Raw genomic sequence first — 20,250 nt, 5'->3', positions numbered from 1 at the left:
ACGGAATTTAATTTACACAGTCTTATTGCTCTTTAAAAATCCTACAAAATCATTTTTGAAGAAACTTTTTATCGCCAAAAATATATAGAATATTTTTCGAGGGATTCTTAAAAAACCCTCTAAAAAAGTCGATTTTTTCGTCGAAAAACTGTTATTTTCAAGCGCGAATAACTCGAAAAATATTAGTTTTAGGAAGAAAATGTAAAAAACATTTTTTTCTTAGAATCACTTTTTCCATCGAATTTTATGGTTAAAATGTAATAAAAAATTCCCACCCCCCGAGATGGGGTGGCAACCACCCCCAAGGTTTTAGCGTATGATAGCGGCATGATATAGAACATTTCAAGTAAATCCCTACCTTCAGTGAAAATTTCAAGTAAATCCATGCTGGACGAAAAAATTGCGAGCCAAAATGCTTTATTTCCTCAATCGACTATATATTGGGGCCGACTGACCGGCTCTGTCCCGTCATACAGCTGACCGACTATAATAACTTTTATTTATATTTAATTTAGAATGTGTGTACTGATTTTCAGCCTTAGTAAATGGAAATAATTACCTTCGTAGGAAAGCAACTTTGATACCATCTCAGTAACCCCTGTTCTACGTTTCGCTTGACCGATAGGCGATAGCAGTATGTTTCTCTACACACTCACAGTAATCAACTGTGAAAAATCTAGCTTTAGTAAATTCAAAGAGATTTTTGTAGTCATAGTAGTCCTGGGGATGTTTCGTGGCCGATCAAAGTCAACTGAGTTTCAGAGTGTACTGTTACGTATTTTAAAACGCTGAATTTGAATTTCAAACTCGCTTTTGCGTCGGAACTGACGGGAATTTCTTATAAAAAATTGAATTGTTTAAATTATTATAATTTGTAAACTAATGAATATAAATCATTTTTACAAAATGCTTACAAAATGGTCCTTTGAAAATAACCTACAAGATGATGTTTGGTAAACCTTGATCCAATAATTAGAACCGGAGTAAAACCGCCTGAATTTTGAGTAAAATAATTATATTTTAACCTGCCTGAACTTTGAGTAAAATAATTGTATAATAGCTCAAATTAATAGAAAAACTACAGGTTTAAAACTAAACCTTTATTATAATCGAAAAATTATTTTTATTATAACAAAGTTATAACATTATCGTTTAAGGGGATGGGTACGTATATTCGGCTGCAATGCTATTCAAATGGGGATTCATTTTTTTCGAATCCTGAGAAAACTAATAGTAAGTATTTTTGAAAAATTTAAACGCAGAATGAAAGATTACGTTATTAGCGAGGGCCGAAAGTCCCTGAGAACTTCTATAATGTTTATTTTAATAAGTTACAGGGGTGAAAAACTAAGAGAAAATTTAGTGTGATTTTTAATTTCAAATATCTCATTCAAAATAAACTTTTTATTTATTCTAAGGGACTTTCGGCCATCGGTAATAATTTAGTCTTTCATTCTGAGTTTAAATTTTTCAAAAATATTTATTGGTTTTTCAGGATTTAAAAAAATTAACACAGTGTCCGTGGTAATATTTTCCAAATCTATCTTTGTCTTACAACGCACTCAGTCGAATGGAATATTGTCAACATATTGTCAGTCAGACATTGACAATCAGTGACAATTTTAAATATTTGACATGGCATCGGGAATATTTTGAGTTGTTGATTAAATAATATTGATATATTATAGTGTATTTGATAAATAATTTATTTAAGACGTGAACTTAATAAAAAGTTATTTATTGTGTATTATTTGTGGAAGATCCAAGCAGAGAATACATCAGGAATAATCAGGATAATATATTCTGTGATCCAAGTGTTTTGTTGTTAAAGATGTTCAAAATTGTAAGCGTTCCATAGTAACAATATATTATTAAAAAATCACTTTACCACTTTTCCTCTTTTCTCGATTGAGTATTAGTTTTAGTTGTACATATAAATTATTACAATCACTGAATACAAACTTAGTGAAAAAATTGTAACATTTATTAACTGAATTAATAATTTGCAATTATACAAATATCAGTTATCCAAGAACATTCAAAAGCCATCTCTTTAAGTTAATGATGACATTTTAAAGTAGAATGACCTTCTAGTAATGTTTACATATCCATACCAGTGTGAATTTTCCGACACGTAATTTGCCGTGTAAAGACAGAAAAAGAAGGGATAGCCGTAAAATATTTGCGAATTATGTACCGATGGCTAATATTAAATCTGTTATTTTTGTCCTCGCAATAAAATAATACCAACCAGATGCTTACCTATGTCACCTTATGCATTGTATCTATGTATGTAGGTCCGTTTGGGACGATTTATCAGCTCTGGCATTACTAAACTATTGAAATTTATTTAGTTTTCTGAATAATTTTATTTTGAAAATCAGATTCTTAGTAGAAAATATGCTATATTTCAAATATTGCAAAATGTCTTGTTCTGGAAAATATTACGTAGGTATGTATGTACGTGCCAATATGGTATATTTTCTGTGTGGGCGATACATTGAATATCAAATATCGATATATGTTCCGATATACTGAAAGTTGAATATCGATATAAAAAGATCGATAAAATTCTAAAACATATCGATATATTTAATGTATATCGTTGCTATGCCTAGCAAATACTGGATAGAAACAAAACATACTGGAGATACCACAGGCTAATGAAGGGCGAGGACTTATCCAGAAATACAAAATTAAAAATAAAAATCCTCAGAAGAATTATGGGCCCGATGCGAATGGAAAACGGAGAAACGAAAAGAAGAATGAACCATGAACCATGACATAATGAAGGTAGAATATATATAGTTAGATTTATTAAAGAGGGAAGACTGAGATGGCTGGGATGCATAGAGAGAAGAAAAAACGATCCACTGATTAAGAAGGTCATCAGATGGAAGCCAGAAATGGGAAGACCAAAGTGAAGACCCAGAGAGAGAGAGAGAGAGAGAGAGAGAGAGAGAGAGAGATGGAGGACCAGGTCATGAGACATATCAAAATCCTCAACTGTGAAAAGCTGGAGGCAACTATGCACAAATCGAAATGAGTGGAAGAAAATTGTAACAAAATCCAAGTCAAACAACATACTTAGAGGAGCACAAGATGAACGCGGAGTGATTTACCGCAATAAGCGAATCAGATAAGTAAGAGCGACAAACATTTCATCAGGAATAAAAGGCCTTTATGCTATTATCTTTTGACGCTTTCTTGTGGCTAAGACCAACCAAAATACAATAAATGCAAATGGCATGAGCTCTGCGTTGCTTCTCCATTTGAGTGTGTGTAGTGAGTGTGACTTTCCATTTGATACAGTGTGCTTAATGTCATCGCAACTTTTATACATTAACTTTTTTTCAACCATATTATGTTTCATATCTAACGAGCGTTCTATGATGGCCATATTTTTCGTTAGAATTCGGTCTGGCGAGTCTTTCAATTGCGCAATCATTTAATTAAACAGGATTAAATTAAACCATATTTTAAAATGATTTCTAAAAGTAATACGTCAAAGGATAATATAGACTGTGCGATTGGAATAAATACCTGTAATCTAACTAAAAGGGGTGACACATACGCGAGTAAGTACGCGAACTTATGGCTCGACGACCTTTTTCGCGCGTGTGTCACCGCAAGTATGAAAGATCCAACAAGTTTGAAATTTTACTCGTAGCCTGTACGTGTATCACTGCGTGGAGCCACGAGCCGCGAGCCGTTACTTTATTGCGTTTAAGTTACACCTTATTTTCACTAATTAAGCAAATTGCCAATAAATAATTGAATCTTTTATTGTTGAAAGGAGACAAGTTACATTTTATAAGTTTTTAGAAAACCGTAAAAAACTATTTTAAGCTATTAGGTATATTAAATTATTTTAAATTATTTGTTTTTGAGTAAACCTTCTTATTTATTAGTCCAGAAAGCCACTGCGCATCCGCTAGGAAAAATATTCTAATTCGGATTTTTTGCACAATCTTACTCAAAAAGGACCCCTTTTAACAAATTTGCATGTTGCCAGGACCAAAAGTTGGTCAAAAATTGTTTAAACGTTTTTTTTTTGTTTTTTTCCTAAAATTATTTTTTTTGCATGGAACAATTTTTTTTTTAGGTTTTTTGGATCATTCCAAACAGAAAAGGTCTTTAGTGACTTCTCTCTAAAGTTGATAGTTTTTGACATATAGGCGATTAAAAATTCAAAAATTGCGAAATCGGCCATTTTTAACCCTCAAAAACTGTGTGAAAAACTGAAAATTTGAATGTTGCCAAGGTAGGTGGATATTCTTTAAACATCGATTGATGAAATCCCGAAGGGTTTTTTGCAATCCAATATTCAAAACTCCTTTGTTTTTTAATTTCTAATCAAGCGTGCGCGACACTATTTTCAACCGTTGAATGTGTATGCAGTATGGTGCAAATGAAAGGAATAAATTCGTTATTTCGTAAACCGGCGACTTTAAGGAAAAATCCCGAAGAGGTCGATTTTTATTTTTAAGTTATGATATTGTGACATATATGGTATACTAGTGACATCATCAATCTGGGCGTGATGACGTGATCGATGATTTTTTAAAATGAGAATAGGGGTCGTGTGCTAGCTCATTTGAAACGTTCTTCAATTCTCTATTCAGTAATATAAACATATACATAATTATTTATAGAGGGTGTCTAATAATTTAATTTTTTTGTCAATTTGCCAAATGATTTAATTTAATAAAAAATTTTTGGACACCCTGTATAAATAATTATGTACATGTTTATATTACTGAATAGAGAATTGATGAACCTTTTAAATGAGCCAGCACATGACCCGTATTCTCATTTAAAAAAATCACCGATTACGTCATCACGCCCAGACGGATGACGTCACTAGTATACTATATATGCCACAATATCACAACTTAAAAATAAAAGCCGACCTGTTTTGGGATTTTTCCTTAAAGTCACTGGTTTACGAAATAACGAATTTATTCCTTTCATTTGCACCATACTGTATACACATGCAACGCTGGAAAATAGTGTCGCGCACGCTTGATTGGCAATTAAAAAACAAAGGGGTTTTTGATATTGTATTGCAAAAAACTCTTCGGAATTTCATCAATCGATGTTTAAAGAATATCCACCTACCTTGGCAACATTCAAGTTCTCAGTTTTTCACATAGTTTTTGAGGGTTAAAAATGGCCGATTTCGCAATTTTTCAATTTTTAATCGCTTATATGTCAAAAACTATCAACTTTAGAGAAAAGTCACTAAAAACCTTTTCTATTTAGAATGATCTAATAAACCTAAAAAAAAATTGTTCCATGCAAAAAAAATAATTTTAGGAAAAAACAAAAAAAAAACGTTTAAAAAATTTTTGACCAACTTTTGGTCCTGGCTACATGCAAATTTGTTAAAAGGGGTCCTTTTTGAGTAAGATTGTGCAAAAAATCCGAATTAGAATATTTTTCCTAGCGGATGCGCAGTGGCTTTCTGGACTATATAGGCCTACCCTATATTAAATTATAATAGATCAAAAACAAGTGACATATTTCACATCATAATTTTGATAGCTTACCACACTTACAAAAATTCAAATTGTTCTTCTATTTATCATTATTCAGCTTATCGAGTATGAGAAAGTGATTCTGAGGATGCAGGATGCAGTTAATTTGCAAATAACTTTTTACTAGGTCTATTCCTAATTTTTTAAAAAATTGTCTTCGTTGTTTAGTATATTCCCTATTAGGGTTATTATCTATGTTTAGTAAGCGTTTATTTATACTGGCGATATTTAGGACCCCATAAAAAAATTACAAGTGGCCAATTACAATTGTAAGAGGACGCCATTTTATGTACAATACGTACTCCTGATTTGGCAGTGGCGGCCGGTCAGGGTCGGCAGGGTTGGCTGTGCCGACCCACACATTTATAGATATAGATTTTTTAAATATTTGTATCTGTGAAATAAAAAAAACATCTATCAGATAATACAGACTAAATTTTATTCATGGTTTTTAAAATAATTTGATCAATCCGAGCGTTAAGTGATCCCTGCGCATAACAGACTTCTCAAAAAATGAATGATCCGAGCCATTTATCTGACTTTTCGGCTAGCCGTCCCTAACTCATCCGTAGCTTGACAATTTACACGTAAAACTCAACGAAATAACAAGTCGATGAGCAAGCGAACATTACTTCTCTCCGTGGGCAATAGCAGATACGGCATGGCAGGTTAAGCGGCAAGTACGGCACATTTTGGTCTGCCGGTCGGTGTTTCATTTGGAAGCATGCATCGGTAGAAATTGTCAAGAATAATCACGCCGTTTTACGTCGTTTAATTGATATTCTATTTTTTTTAAGTTGTCAGGAATTATCATTTAGTGGACATGATGGATCGAAGCATTTGTTAAAAATCAAAGTAATTATAGAGAATTAATAAAATTGTTTTAGAAATACCTATTTACTTTCTGATTCGAAGTGTATTCGTAATACAGAATGAACTAATACATATAATCAAATAGTTACATTTTGAATAACGTTGTTGAATCTGAGATTTAGAAAACCATTTGCTTTTCACTGAAAGTAGATGAAACTTCTGATTATCATGTCATTCACAATTATCAATTATTGTTGTTCGATACGCGTTACGTGGTAATATTTATGAGAGGTTTTTAGGTTTTAGAGATGTGAGTAAAAGCAATAAGGCAGAATATATTTTTGGTGTTTTAAAGAACAGATTCAAATTTTTTGATACCAAAAATAAATTGGTAGGGCAAACTGGGGCAATCTTATGACGGCGTTGCTGTGATGAGTGGTGAATTGAATAGTCTCCAGGCAAAAGTTAAAACTATTGCATCACAAGCTTTATTTACTCACTATTATGCGCATATAATGAATTTAGTTTTACATGATACGTGTAAAAAAATAAAGAATATCGTCTTTTCTTGCCAGTTTAGCTCACCTAAACGGATTACTGCTTTAGAACAAATTTGTTTCGAAAAAAGCGAACAGTTTGTCAGACACGATGAAATTTTAAATCTCGGTTAGTTTTATCTAAGCAGATTATCTCTTATAGTTTTAGTATCTGTAGCAGATTTTCGTGAACAGCTTTTGGAAGTTTTTGATTTTATTATCGAAGGCGATGATTTTGAAAGTGGCGATACCTCGATCCGTGAAGCAATCGGTTTGAGAACTTTATTAAATACTAATGACTCTTTCAATATTTTTTTAAATATTTTTAAGACAGAGTTTGCCCAAGATATTCCTTGTTCAAAATCAGTCAACTGACATTATTTATTCTAAAAATAGAATACGAAAGCTGGTGCAAAATCTCAGAGATTTTCGTAATGATAGTAGTTTCCAATATATACGCAGTGACGTTTTGGATTCGCTTGATATTTCCGAACCACCCCAAAAAAGACAACGACATGATACATATCTCGAAAAACGAGTAAGTATATCTTGAAATTTTGGATACCTACTATTATATGCAAATAGATACTCGTTTTTCGAATTTTGAAGATTTGCAAATTTTTGACCTCTTTGACGATTTAAAATTTAAAAGTTACCTTCGCCAAAGAATTTCTAAGATATTTATTATTACAAGTTAGGTACTTAAAAATTATGCTGGTCCAAATATTTTCAGAAAGTGGGATAAGTTGCACAATATGTATGTATAATTCTATGTAGTAAGTACTGCAATTCATTACAACAAACTGTTTATCAATTTTCTTATTACCACCAATTGCTGTCTCAAAAAAAACGGGATTTACCTTGTCTCAAAAGAATCAACACGTATTGTCGAAACACCATGAAACAAGAGAGAATGTCAAGTACATCAAATAAAAAAAAGCAAAAAACAACAAAACCTCCTATGATGAATTAAGCCTTTTAGTTTGATAGTATACCTATATGAGGAGACAAAAAAACCTTGCCGACCCTCTCTCCAAGGCCACGAGCCGCCACTGTGATTTGGTATCATTTAAGAATAAAATCATCTCTTGCGTGTTGCTAGTTTCGTCTATTCTGTCTGCTGTATCAGTGTGATGAAATGATGAAACCACTAATACATTTCTATTCTTTTTGGGTACATGTGATGTCACCTTCATAATAATATGTGCTCCAAAACTTAAAATAGAGGATCCTACAGGGTGGCCAGGGTCATAATTGGGGGCCAATCCCTTTCTTTGGGACTGAATCGTTCCCACAGCCGTACGAGAAAAATTACATAAATGAACGCGACGGTGGTCTATTAGGACATTAAAAAAATATAACGATATTTTTTGTAAAATATAATGTAAAATGTAAGTGTTCATTTTTATGAAACGTAGGTACTGAAAATACTGACAATAGGTATACCTAAGTCTGCCCTGTGTCACCGACGGCGAGCCGAGTAAGTCCGCGATCTTTTTTTTTTATTTAATGGCATAGATGTTAGTCATTCAGCCAGTTGCAATAAAGAATATACAATCCTATCCCTAATACAAAATTAAACACAATCAATATACTAATACAATAAATAACACAATACAATAATAATACAATAAAAACAATGATGGATTTCTGATAAACTGATTTAACATTTATAATAAAAGGATGCAAATCTGAACATAAATCATAAAAAATTTCACTCCCGCGTACAAATCTTATAGGACTGTGTGTGTGTCTGACAAGAAATCTATAATGATATTATATATTTGTTGTGAGCCTGTAGCCAACAGAGACTGGATATTGAATGGTGCATGCATGTTAAGTTTAATTAAATTTTCATAGAGAGAGTTTGAATGCTGGAAACTTAGTACATTCAAAAAACATATGATCAAGATCACCCTGTTTTCCTCAATGTTTACAATTATCATCTTCAATCACATTTATTTTATATAAATGACTTGGATAGCAAGCATTCCCAAAACGTAGTCGATTTATAGTTGTCATTAATAATTGTCCATATAATAACTGGAGAAACCTTAGCACAAAATACGGAGATTTAACCTAAAACACTTTAATAAAATGTGGTTCTTTACCGAGTTACAGGGTGTTTTGTTTAAAATATTAAAAACTATTTTTGCTCAGCATCTTAAAACTATTCGAGGTATCTTTTTCACACTTGGCAGGAAGTGCGAATACTAGACACCCTACTAAAGGATGATAAACAAAGATTTCTAGCTACTACCAGAGGCGTACGACAGGGGATGGTGAATGGTTGACCCTTCTCAAATTCTACGCCACTGGAGGAATTACTATTTTAGTGCCATTTTTAGATTCTACAATACTTTATACGTAAATAATATACCCTTTATGGGTAACGATAAAGGCATTAGTTTTCGAGATATTTGAAGTTAAATATGAAATGGCACAATTATTTTGATTAATGTAAATATGCTTCATATTTATGATTAAAATTTAAAAATTATTTGTAACCAGTACTTTAAAACTATTTGGCGTATCCTTATCATACTTCGCAGAAAGTGTAGGTACTGTACACCCTACTAAATTAAGATAAATAAACGTTTCTAGCTACTAACAGAGGCGTAGGACAGGGGATAGCGGCTGGTTGACCCTTTCCCAAATTATACCCCACTGACGAAATTGCTATTTTAGTGTAATTTTTTGATTTTGCATTACTTTTTATGTAAATAATATACTCTTCATTCGTAACGACAAAATGATTAGTTTTCGAGATATTTGAAATTAAAAGTTAAGCGACACAATACATTAATCAAGATAACCGTGTCGTTTCATTTTTAACTTCAAAGATCTCGAAAACTAATGACTTTATCGTTACGAATGAAGAGTATATTATTTTCATAGAAAGTATTGGAGAATCTAAAAATTAAACTAAAATAGCAATTTCGCCAGTGGCGTAGAATTTGGAAAGGGTCAACCATTCACTTTCCCCCGTCGCACGTCTCTGGTAATAGCCACAAACGTTTGTTTAACATAATTTAGTATTTTTTATAGTACATATACTTCCTGCCAAGTATGAAAAGGATATGTCGAATAGTTTTAAAATGCTGAGCAAAAATAATTTTTAAATTTTGAGATAAATCATCCTGTAACTCAGAAAGGAACCACATTTTATTTAAGTGTTTTAGGTTAAATCTTCATATTTTGTGCTAAGCTTTCTCCAGTTACTATATGGACAATTATTAATGACACACCCTGTATATTTACGTGGAGCTTTAAAACTCTTAAACCAAGAACTTTGTGGAATCACTGGTTGTAAAGTGGTGTATCTTGTGTGGTTTGTTAAGCAGTAAAGATTCCATTGATCTCTCCATATCAATAGTTGGTTTCTTTTCATCTGATACACATAAAGAATATGACAATAAAGTGCCTGATGTTATACTGGATTTAGCTAAGTAGTCTACATATTCATTATCTTTGAGTCCAATATGTGCCTTTATTATTTATCCAATATGATCTTTAAAACCGCGTACTTAAAGTTTGCGTGTCTGTCACCGACGGCGAGTCGAGTAAGTCCGCGATCTTTAAACCCGCGTACTTAAAGTTTGCGCGTGTGTCACCCCTTTAAGAATTATCATTATTAACAATCTTTACTGGAATCAAATATCGTCTATCCGGACAGAGGCAGCAGAATCCGACGATATCAAAATCAAACGTGGGGTCCGACAGGGATGTATACTATCACCACTGCTGTCTAACATACTGAGAAAATCTTTCCAAAAGCAGTAGATGATGTTGAAGCCGGAATTCGAATTAACAAAGAATGTATCAATAACATAAGACATGCAGACGACACGGTGGTATTCGCTGACAGTTCTGAAGCCCTCCAGGAGTTCCTCCAGGAAATTTGCATTTTAAAAAAGGGCTAAGCTATTCAAATGTCATTAATATGAACCCATAAAAATCAGGTTACTACGATGGCATATATTTCTTATATGGGCCATTCCACGAACATACGCCTGTTTTGGATTACTTCGACAACGAATATTTTACTGTGCAACATAAGAAGTACGAAAGTAAATTGCGCTAATAATTATTCCAATAAACAACAATGTAATTTGCAATTTACTTTCGTTCTTCTTATTTTGCACAGTAAAATATTCGTTGTCGAAGTAATCCAAAACAGGCGTATGTTCGTGGAATAGGGTATACTGTTGTACGTAGTTGAGTCGTGGACTTTCAAAGACGACATCTGCAAGAAAATTGAGGCTTTCACAATGTGGATTTATCGTCGAATTCTGAAGATATCTTATACCGACCACGTTACCAATCACGGTGTTGAAAAGTAGAAGGAAAACGTCTAACAGGCAGGCGAATGATTTCCTGGCAGAAAAATCTACGAACGCGGTTCAACACAGCACATTTTTTTCAGAGCAGCAATGTGTAAAGTTCTTATTGGCATGATGGTCTCCAACATCCGAAACGGATAGGCACTACAAGAAGAATATTAAAACCTTAAATATGTCCTACGTCATATTGTGGTTTTTGACATTGTCAATACTTTGTCTTTATTTTAAAGCTGATTCACGCTGATTCTTTATTACTCTCAGATTGTAGACGGCTTCTTATCAGGGGCGGCCCGTCGGGGTAGGCAAGGTAGGCGCCGCCTACCCTCTTCAAATGTAGTACAATAATATAATTGATTAATATAAATTACTTATTTCAAAATTGTAATTTATAAATTTTGACACAATACCTACAATAAAATAGCAAAAATTATCCAAATTGTTTTTAAAAATATCCAAAAAAATTTCTCCGTAGTTATAATTATTGTACGCTTCTTGTAGTATCAGTAGAAGTGTATAAGATTCTATATTCTTCCTTGGTCAGGCACTTGAAAACGTAGCCTAAAATAGAACGACTCCAGCACCGAATTGACGTGCGATCTCTCTCTGTTTACGCGAACTAAAGGCCTGCTTAGCGACCGTATTCTACGATTTTGAAAGGGCGGATAGGCACAGAGTCTTATAGCCGGACCTACAAAATTTTATCAGTTGCTTCTCTTGTGTCTTGTGAAACTGTTTTAAATAATTGTTTTTTGATTTTGGCTGTTATTAGTAGGTTAAGTATTGAATAAAACTAGGTAGGACAATTTAAATTTGTTTATGAAAACTGCATAATAAACAGGTAAATTTGAGATCGGTCTATTGAAGGGCATTTTAATTTTATAGTAATTTAGTAATAATTCACTAACGACAAATAAATCTGTGAATAGTTATTTGTCAGTCGTCCATTATATTTTTATTGTGTTTCAATACAATTTGGATAATTTAAAGTTAAACTGACGAATTGTGTTATTAGATTATATAGATAATTAAAAATTTAAAGGGAGGTTAATTGTTAACTTATCAATTTATTCGAAGAGTAAATTATTATTTGATACATAAATAAAATAAGTAATATTTGACGTTATTGAAACGTAGGTGTGTTAGTTTTATTGGTGGAAAAACTTTAGTCATCGAATATGACTATTTTAAACGATGTAATATGGCGCCAAAATCAAGAAAGATCAGAAATTATTTCAATGGGCCGGCCTTTACCAAATTTAACAATTTTATCCACAGACAAGACAAAAGACAATCGACCATTTTCGAGATCGTTTAAAACAATATGGTATGAAAATCATAAATGGCTAAGCGGAAGTTATTTTAAAAATTCACTTTTCTGTTGGCCTTGTCTGTTGATCTCAAATTTGAAGCAAAATGTTTGGGTGAGTCAGGGATATTTAGATTTTAAAAATCTATCAGCTAGTGTAAAAAACATGAATCTTCGAAAGAACATTTAAACAATTGCTTAGGTTTAAAACGGTTAGAAAAAAATAAACAAACTATTGACAGTGCTTTAGCTGGACATATTTCTCTATCTAATAAGATATATAATGAAGAAGTTGAAAAAGATTGAAGAAGTTGAAGAAATTGATGTTACAATTCTGTTAGCAAAACAAGAACTTGCATTTCGCGGTCGTGATGAGAGCCATAATTCTTCAAACATGGGTAATTTTAAAGAAATTTTTAATTTAGTAGTTAAACGCGATCAGGAAATCCAGGATCATGTTAAAAAATAGAAGGGGTGTTCACGGGTTTGTCAAAAAAAATACAAAATGATTTAATAGATTGTCTTGCAGATTACGTAAAAAATGAAATTTCAACAGAAATTAATAAATAGTATATTGTGCAACAAGTGCAGAAAGGTACTAATTTCTCACGAGTTTGAAAAGTTGCGGTACGAGCGCAAGCGAGTGCCGCAATTCAAACGAGTGAGAAATTACCTTTCTGCACGTGTTTCACACTATACTTTTTCTACAAGCACAGTTTTTCCTAAAAATAAAAATCACAATTTCCAAACCACGATTAATTATAATAGGTACCTATGTGATAAATTTTAAACTGTATTTAATTAATACCTACTAATCAATTTAAATTCCTTATACCTAAATAAATTGCACAGAAATCAGTTAAAAAATTAATGCACTGCCTTAATTTGTTTAAATTTAAACAATTATTACACATTATTGACATTATATTATTTATGCAGTCACGGATTTACACAAAACCTACTTCATTCGACGTCTCTTGCACAAGTTGCTAAATCCTTATTGGTTATTTGATAATTATAAAATGTTTAATAAGAATAAAATTGTAAAATAAAACAGTTGTAACATCCATAATTTAGTTTCTATGCTATAGTTAAATATTATAATTGTCTTATAGGTTATATATTTGTCTAAAGTTTAACCACGGATGTAAACAGAATATAACGTTACTCAGAATGCGGTAGTCCACGGATGTAAACAGAATATAACGTTACTCAGAATGAGGTAGTCAACTGTGCAGAAAAGAACTTTGCGGCACAGAAACGTCACTTTGCGGCACAGAAACGTCACTTTTCTGCACACTAATGTCAAATATCTTATACTGTGAGAAAATATCAAGTTTGCTAACATAAAACCGTGCAGAAAAGTGCACTTTGAATAGTGGTTGTAGAAAAAGTCAATTTTTTTCTATACTAGCGGACGATACTACTGATATAACCGAAAAATCACAGTGTACTTTAACAATCCGTTTTGTTAACAAAGTTGGTCAGGTAACAGAAAGATTTTTAGGGTTTTTTGATGTTAGCGAGAATAGGTCTGCAGACGCTCTATATAGTTTAATTTCAAACGTGCTTGAGCCATATGATTACAAAAATAAATTAATTGCTCAATTTTACGATGGTGCAAGTGTAATGGCTGGCTCTTTAAACGGATTACAATCAAAAATTAAAGTAGATGCTCCAAAAGCAATTTTTAAACATTGTTGCGCTCATAGATTACATTTAGTATTGCAAGACGGCTCAAAATGTATTACAAATTGTAGGATATTTTTTGTCGCCTACCCGAAGTATATATGTAGCCTACCCGCATACTGAGGTCACGAGCCGCCACTGCTTCTTATCTGGTGAAGCATAATATCTTATACATACAGTGGAACCTCGATTATCCGTCTCTCCATTAACTGTCACCTCTGTTAACCGTCAGGGTACATACAGATGTTATATTGACTACTTAAGCAATTTTAATGCAAAAAAAATAAAAAAAAAGTTAATTCGATTTGTGATGAGGACACAAATTACAAATGGCTATCCATTGCTGACAGATTAAGAAATCGAAATGGCAACAAAAAGGCGGAACAAACAGATTCAGAAGCTGACACAGACTTGGAATTTGACTGTAGCTATGTTGATGAACCTATTGTAACTGACAAAGATTTGCGTAAATAATCTAGAGAAGCTGCATCGCATATGCAATAATTCATCGAGTGGTATTCTCGGTAAGAAGCCAATAAAGTAGATTGTATGATCTTATGCCAATTAAGAAATTCAGCGGTTGCAAAATGTGAAGCAACAGTAAAACAAAAAAAGATTTCAGAATATTTTCAATTGATTCGATTGTACGAACACAAATCCCTCTTATATTGTCAAACAAACCATACAAATCAAATTTGAGAGTTGTACTGTGAATTTTCAATTTTTTTTAAATGTTCTGTTAACCGTCTTTTCGATTATCCGTCATACCCTTGGTCCGGTGCCCTGACGGATAATCGAGGTTCTACTGTAGTTGGAAACACGAGATCACCATATTGTGGTGTAATATGAAAATCATCAAAATTATAAATCAGGCGACCAAATTCCTAATGGACATGCACACGCCACTGTTACTGAAATTATGCGTTGAAAATATCCCAGTTCATGTTGCTCTCCAAGATATTTTTAGCAAAAAAACGTGTTCCTTAACCAGACGCCTGTAAGGTCGGTCGAGTAGTCACTACCTTCGATTGTCGCCCCCGATTTGATACCGTACAAGCAGCGACGTGCGCGTCTGTCTCGAGAATTAGCGAGGAATACGTTGTACGAACACCTCAAAAGTGGACGTGTGTGGATCAGCATGAAGAAAAACGTCAAAAATGGAATAATTGCGTAGTAAAAAGTGCAAAAGTGCAAGAAATAATTGTGTGCAAGATGTGTGATTTGGTGTATATGTGTAAATAATGCCTGTACTAACTCCGAGAACTTGAAAATTATTTGTAAACAAACTGTGCGAGTTTCGTTCAAGATGGCTGGACTTTGAAGATACTCTTTGTCCGTATGTCATTATGAAAGTTGAGCTATTTGCCCAGGATAGGAGGTTAGAGTGGTAAGAAAAAGACTAATTAATTATCTAAAATTAGTAGCCGTTATTCTAGAGTAGTGGACAATATGGTGCAATGCCGACATTTTGTAGAGTCGACTCCCAATCTTGGTGTACATGCGGCCCTGATTCTTGTGGCCTCGTCTGTTACCCAGATATGTTTTCTTTTTTCTTTTTAAAGTATTCTGTGTAAGGTAACACACTTTTCATTACGGCTACATCTCCCACTATGATATTGTTATGATAATAATAGGTTTAATAAGCAAAACTGTTAAGAGGTCAGAAGTCAGGTCATGCCTTGCTTAGGTATGATAATAAACATAATCTTTACGTATTACTCCTTTTTTGCAAAATAGTTTTGCAGGAGTTGCAAAATATATACTTATGAGGCTACTATTCTAAATTTGTTATTAAGGTTATTTACTGTAATTATGCATAATTCTCATTTCAACATTTCCTTTTATAACCATGTATTAACTCCTCAAATATTTAAATATAACAATAGTCCATTAGTTGTCTTTGAAGATTTGTAATTTTATGTGTGCCACATTTACATTTAATTTCCATACATTGCAAAGTTTGTGCATGTAACATGATCCCTCTAAACCCAAACCATTCTTTGATTATCAAGAAACATTTGAGATGAAATTCTTACAACTCAATCTGGCATACCTTGACATTTTCATAACACTCTAAATATACATTAGGATAGAGTATCACCTGTTGTTTTGCCCATTAAATATGCATTAAAGTAAATTGTCCATTTCAACCAAGAATTAGGAATTTAAGAAGCTTATATTGTATTTACTTTTGGCATTTATTTAATCATAGACAATCTGAACTACATTTAAGAGAAGTGCTTTTAAAACTACAAACTATTAGAACAAAGTACAGTAAAACCTCGATAGAACGGACTTCGGATATAACGGACAAAAATCCTATCAAATGTAAAAAACATTTAAAACCGAATTCTGGAAGAAAAATCAGCAAGGACAGGTTATCTGCACTGCTTTGTGCTAACCCCGATGGATCGCTTGGATTGACTGCTATAATTGTTGGCAAATCTCGTAAACCTAGAGCTGTCAAAGATATAATGCATTATCTGCCTGTTTCATATTATAGCTCTAATAAGGCATGGTTCATCAGAGATATTGGTACCTGCATGTGCAGTGAGAAAATTTCAAGAGAAGAAATGGGAAATACCACCGAAAGAGGTGAAATTTTTATTGATTTTAGACACCGCTCCTGCTTACCCCATTGAAAATATTCGACATTTAGAAGATTACAACTTCTATGTTTTTGCCAAAAAAATACATCGGATCAGTGAATAATTTTGGCAACCAAATGAGTATATTGTAGAAAGTTTATAGATGAAGTAGAAAAGTAAAAAAGTAGCAAAAAAAACTTGATTCCTTGTTCAATTACAGATTTGTACACTTTATATAAATACAGCAGACGATATTTTCAAAACAAAATTTGATTGATTTTAAACCTATTGTTATACAGGGTGTCCCGAAAAGATTGGTCATAAATTATACCACAGATTTTGGGGTCAAAAATAGTTCGGTTGAACCTCACTTACCTATATACAATAGTGTACACAAAAAAAGTTACAGCCCTTTGGAGTTACAAAATGAAAATGGATTTTTTTTCGTATATCGAAAACTCTTGGAGATTTTTTATTGAAAATGGACATGTGGAATTTTTATGGCATCAGCATCTTAAAAAAAAATTAAAGTGAAATTTGTGCACCCCATAAAAAATTTATGGGGGTTTTGTTCCCTTAAACCCCCCAAACTTTTGTGTACGTTCAAGTTAAATTATTGTTGTGGCACAATTAGTTAAACACACTGTTTTTAAAACTTTGTTGCCTCTTAGTACTTTTTTGATAAGCCAGTGTTTATCGAGATATTTTGAATATTTTCGAGTCCACCACATATTTGCATATGGTTAAGTATGATTATAGACACCTGTTAATAATCTGAAAATTTATTTATAACTTACATTTTTTGGTATATTTTGAAAAAGAAGCCACATCTCAATAAAAGGTGACTTATCAAAAAAAGACTAAGAGGCAAAAAAGTTTTAAAAACACTGTGTTTAACTAATGGTACCACAATAATAGTTTAATTGGAACGTACACGAACATTTGGGGGGTTTAAAGGAACAAAGCCCCTATAAAATTTTTATGTAAATATATTAAAAAAGAAGCCGCATCTCGATAAAAACTGGTTTATCGAAAAAATACTAGGAGGCAAAAAAGTTTTAAAAATGTTGTGTTTAACTAATGGTACCACAATAATAAATTAATTGGAAGGTACACAAAAGTTTGGGAGGGTTTAAGGAAACAAAACCCCCATAAAATTTTATGGGGTGGACAAATTTTACTATAATTTTGTTTTAAGATGTTCCTGCCATAAGAATGATACAAGTCCTTTTTTAATAAAAAATCTCTAATAGTTTTCGATATATTGAAAAAAATCGATTTTCATTTTGTAACTTCAAAGGGCTGTAACTTTTTTTATGAGCACATTTGTACTAAGGTAAGTTAGGTTCAACCGAACTATTTTTTACCCTAGAATGTGTGGTATAATTTATGACCATTCTTTTCGGGACACCCTGTATAATGGACTTTCGGCTTTAACGGACATTCCGTTCACCCAATTAGTCCATTGTATCGAGGTTTTACTGTATTAGAAAAGACTATAATGAGAGGATAGTGCTACTGTACAATACTGCCGTGCTTAGCCAAAACGCTGTATCTAGAGAGACATCACATTTGAGTAAAATTGATTTTTGTTCGAAGTATTCATATACATTTACACAGGATACGGCAAAAGATGCTGTGCATTTAATGTGTTTTGGCTTAACTTACGTCATTTTTAGTAAGCAAATAAGATAGATATGCACATTTGGGTTAGGCACAGCAGAATAATTCTGTAAAATTTTACTATTTCTGACACATTTTTTGTGTCAGAAAACCTATCCTGTAAAAATGGTAAGCATGGGTCTTAAAATAAACAGAGAGAAATCGAGAATCATGCTAATTGACAGCTAACAATGACCAAAATCACCTAATGATGATAAACAATATTGTTGTTGTAGATAATTTTGTGTATCTGGGCTGGGGAGCTGTACTGAATAAATAAAGTGCAGGTTAGCAATTGCAAAAAGCTCTATGGCAAAATTAACAATAATTTGGAAAAGCCATGAAATAACTATAAATACAAAAATGAGACTGGTAAGAAATGTAGTTTTTCCAGTTTTCACTTATGCATTGGAATGCTGGATGCTGGACCCTTATAGAGAAACATAAAAAGATTATAGATGTATTTATGTTGTCTGCTGCAGACAAATGCTGACGATACCATGGGTGGCCTGAAGAACAAATTACTCTATACTGAACCAGGTAACATAAAGAAAATACTAAGAACACAAATATCAGAACAAATAATGGGCTATTTTGGACACATGCTTCTAAGAGATGGTCTTGAAAAACTTACCATCCAGGGAAAAGTAGAAGGTAAAAGAATGTTCTAAAATAGCAAAAGACAGAGAGAAATCGAGGAACACTGGAAAATCAGTTAATAGCTTCATTTCACAATACCTGCATCCGGTCAATAGCCAAAAAGAAGTGAAAATTTTAAGGATCATACTCCAACCAATTTTTAAATAGACAAATTCATCCAGTACATACATGTACTTAATGAAAGATGTGTTACAGAAATGTTAATATGTACTTTTACTGTTACCAAAAAGGGTGACATGATTCTCTAGATTATTTTTCACTATTAAACTTATAATAAAATACAACAAAACTTATATTTTTCTTTGCTGTTTATAAGGATTGTATTAAAACCAGAACAACTTTCTTAGTTTAAACATAATATGAAATACTCACACATCTTTTGTTTTCTTACATTTACACACTATAGTAATATGTAAAGAAGAAATATTTCTGATATTAGCTCACAAAAGTGGGAATATAAAATATGTTATCCTTTTATCAAAAAACAACCACTAAGTACCCATTTTTTAACCCACACCATAATATTTTATTGTTTTATATCACGTCAGTTAGGGCTTCTTATTAGCATTTTTGTTTTGATGAAGGAAATGGTAAAACAATCCACCACCACCCAATGGCACTGGGACTTGGCCTACCACCTGGCATCCAAAACCACACTCTTCTAATAATCTTGGTCTCGAGCTAGGTAGCACCATCCTCTTCATGCTAGCTCCTGGAGCTTATTTTTGTAGCTCCTTCATGTAGTAATAATTTCATAGGAGTAATAATTTTCGTAATTTCATATCATATTTGCTCATATACTTACTACCAGGCAAAAATTATTTTATATCAATTCTTTTTTAAATTCATGTTTACGAAGATGGGTAAGAAATTTTTGTTCAACATAATAATAATAATCTTTAATATTTAATAATCTTTTAAATTTGAGATTATAAAATAAATATAATGGTCACCAAAGAGTGGGAAACAGATACATGCCTCAACTAAGCCAATTTCTGTTAACTTGATTCATAAAGATGTAAATGCTGTTGAAACATATCTCTTTTATTTCACAATTGGGGAACTGTTTTTTGTGCATAGTTAAAATAGAATTCTAGACATTACCCATTAGTC

At 32.6% G+C, this 20,250-nt stretch overlaps 1 protein-coding gene across 3 annotated transcripts in view; it reads left to right on the top strand.

The window, feature by feature from the left end:
- Nucleotides 1-15,304: 15,304 nt before the first annotated feature.
- LOC114325820 (homeodomain-interacting protein kinase 2) overlaps nucleotides 15,305-20,250 on the top strand; it is a 273,933-nt gene continuing 268,987 nt past the window's right edge. For all 3 annotated transcript variants that reach the window (XR_007697026.1, XM_028273951.2, XM_028273950.2), the window contains exon 1: nucleotides 15,305-15,614. The gene's annotated coding sequence lies outside the window, so the exon portion shown is untranslated. The remainder of the gene's footprint in view (nucleotides 15,615-20,250) is intronic.

This window comes from Diabrotica virgifera, chromosome 3 (genome assembly GCF_917563875.1).
Source record: "Diabrotica virgifera virgifera chromosome 3, PGI_DIABVI_V3a".
NCBI lineage: Eukaryota > Metazoa > Arthropoda > Insecta > Coleoptera > Chrysomelidae > Diabrotica > Diabrotica virgifera.
This window is presented reverse-complemented; position numbering and strand designations above follow the sequence as displayed.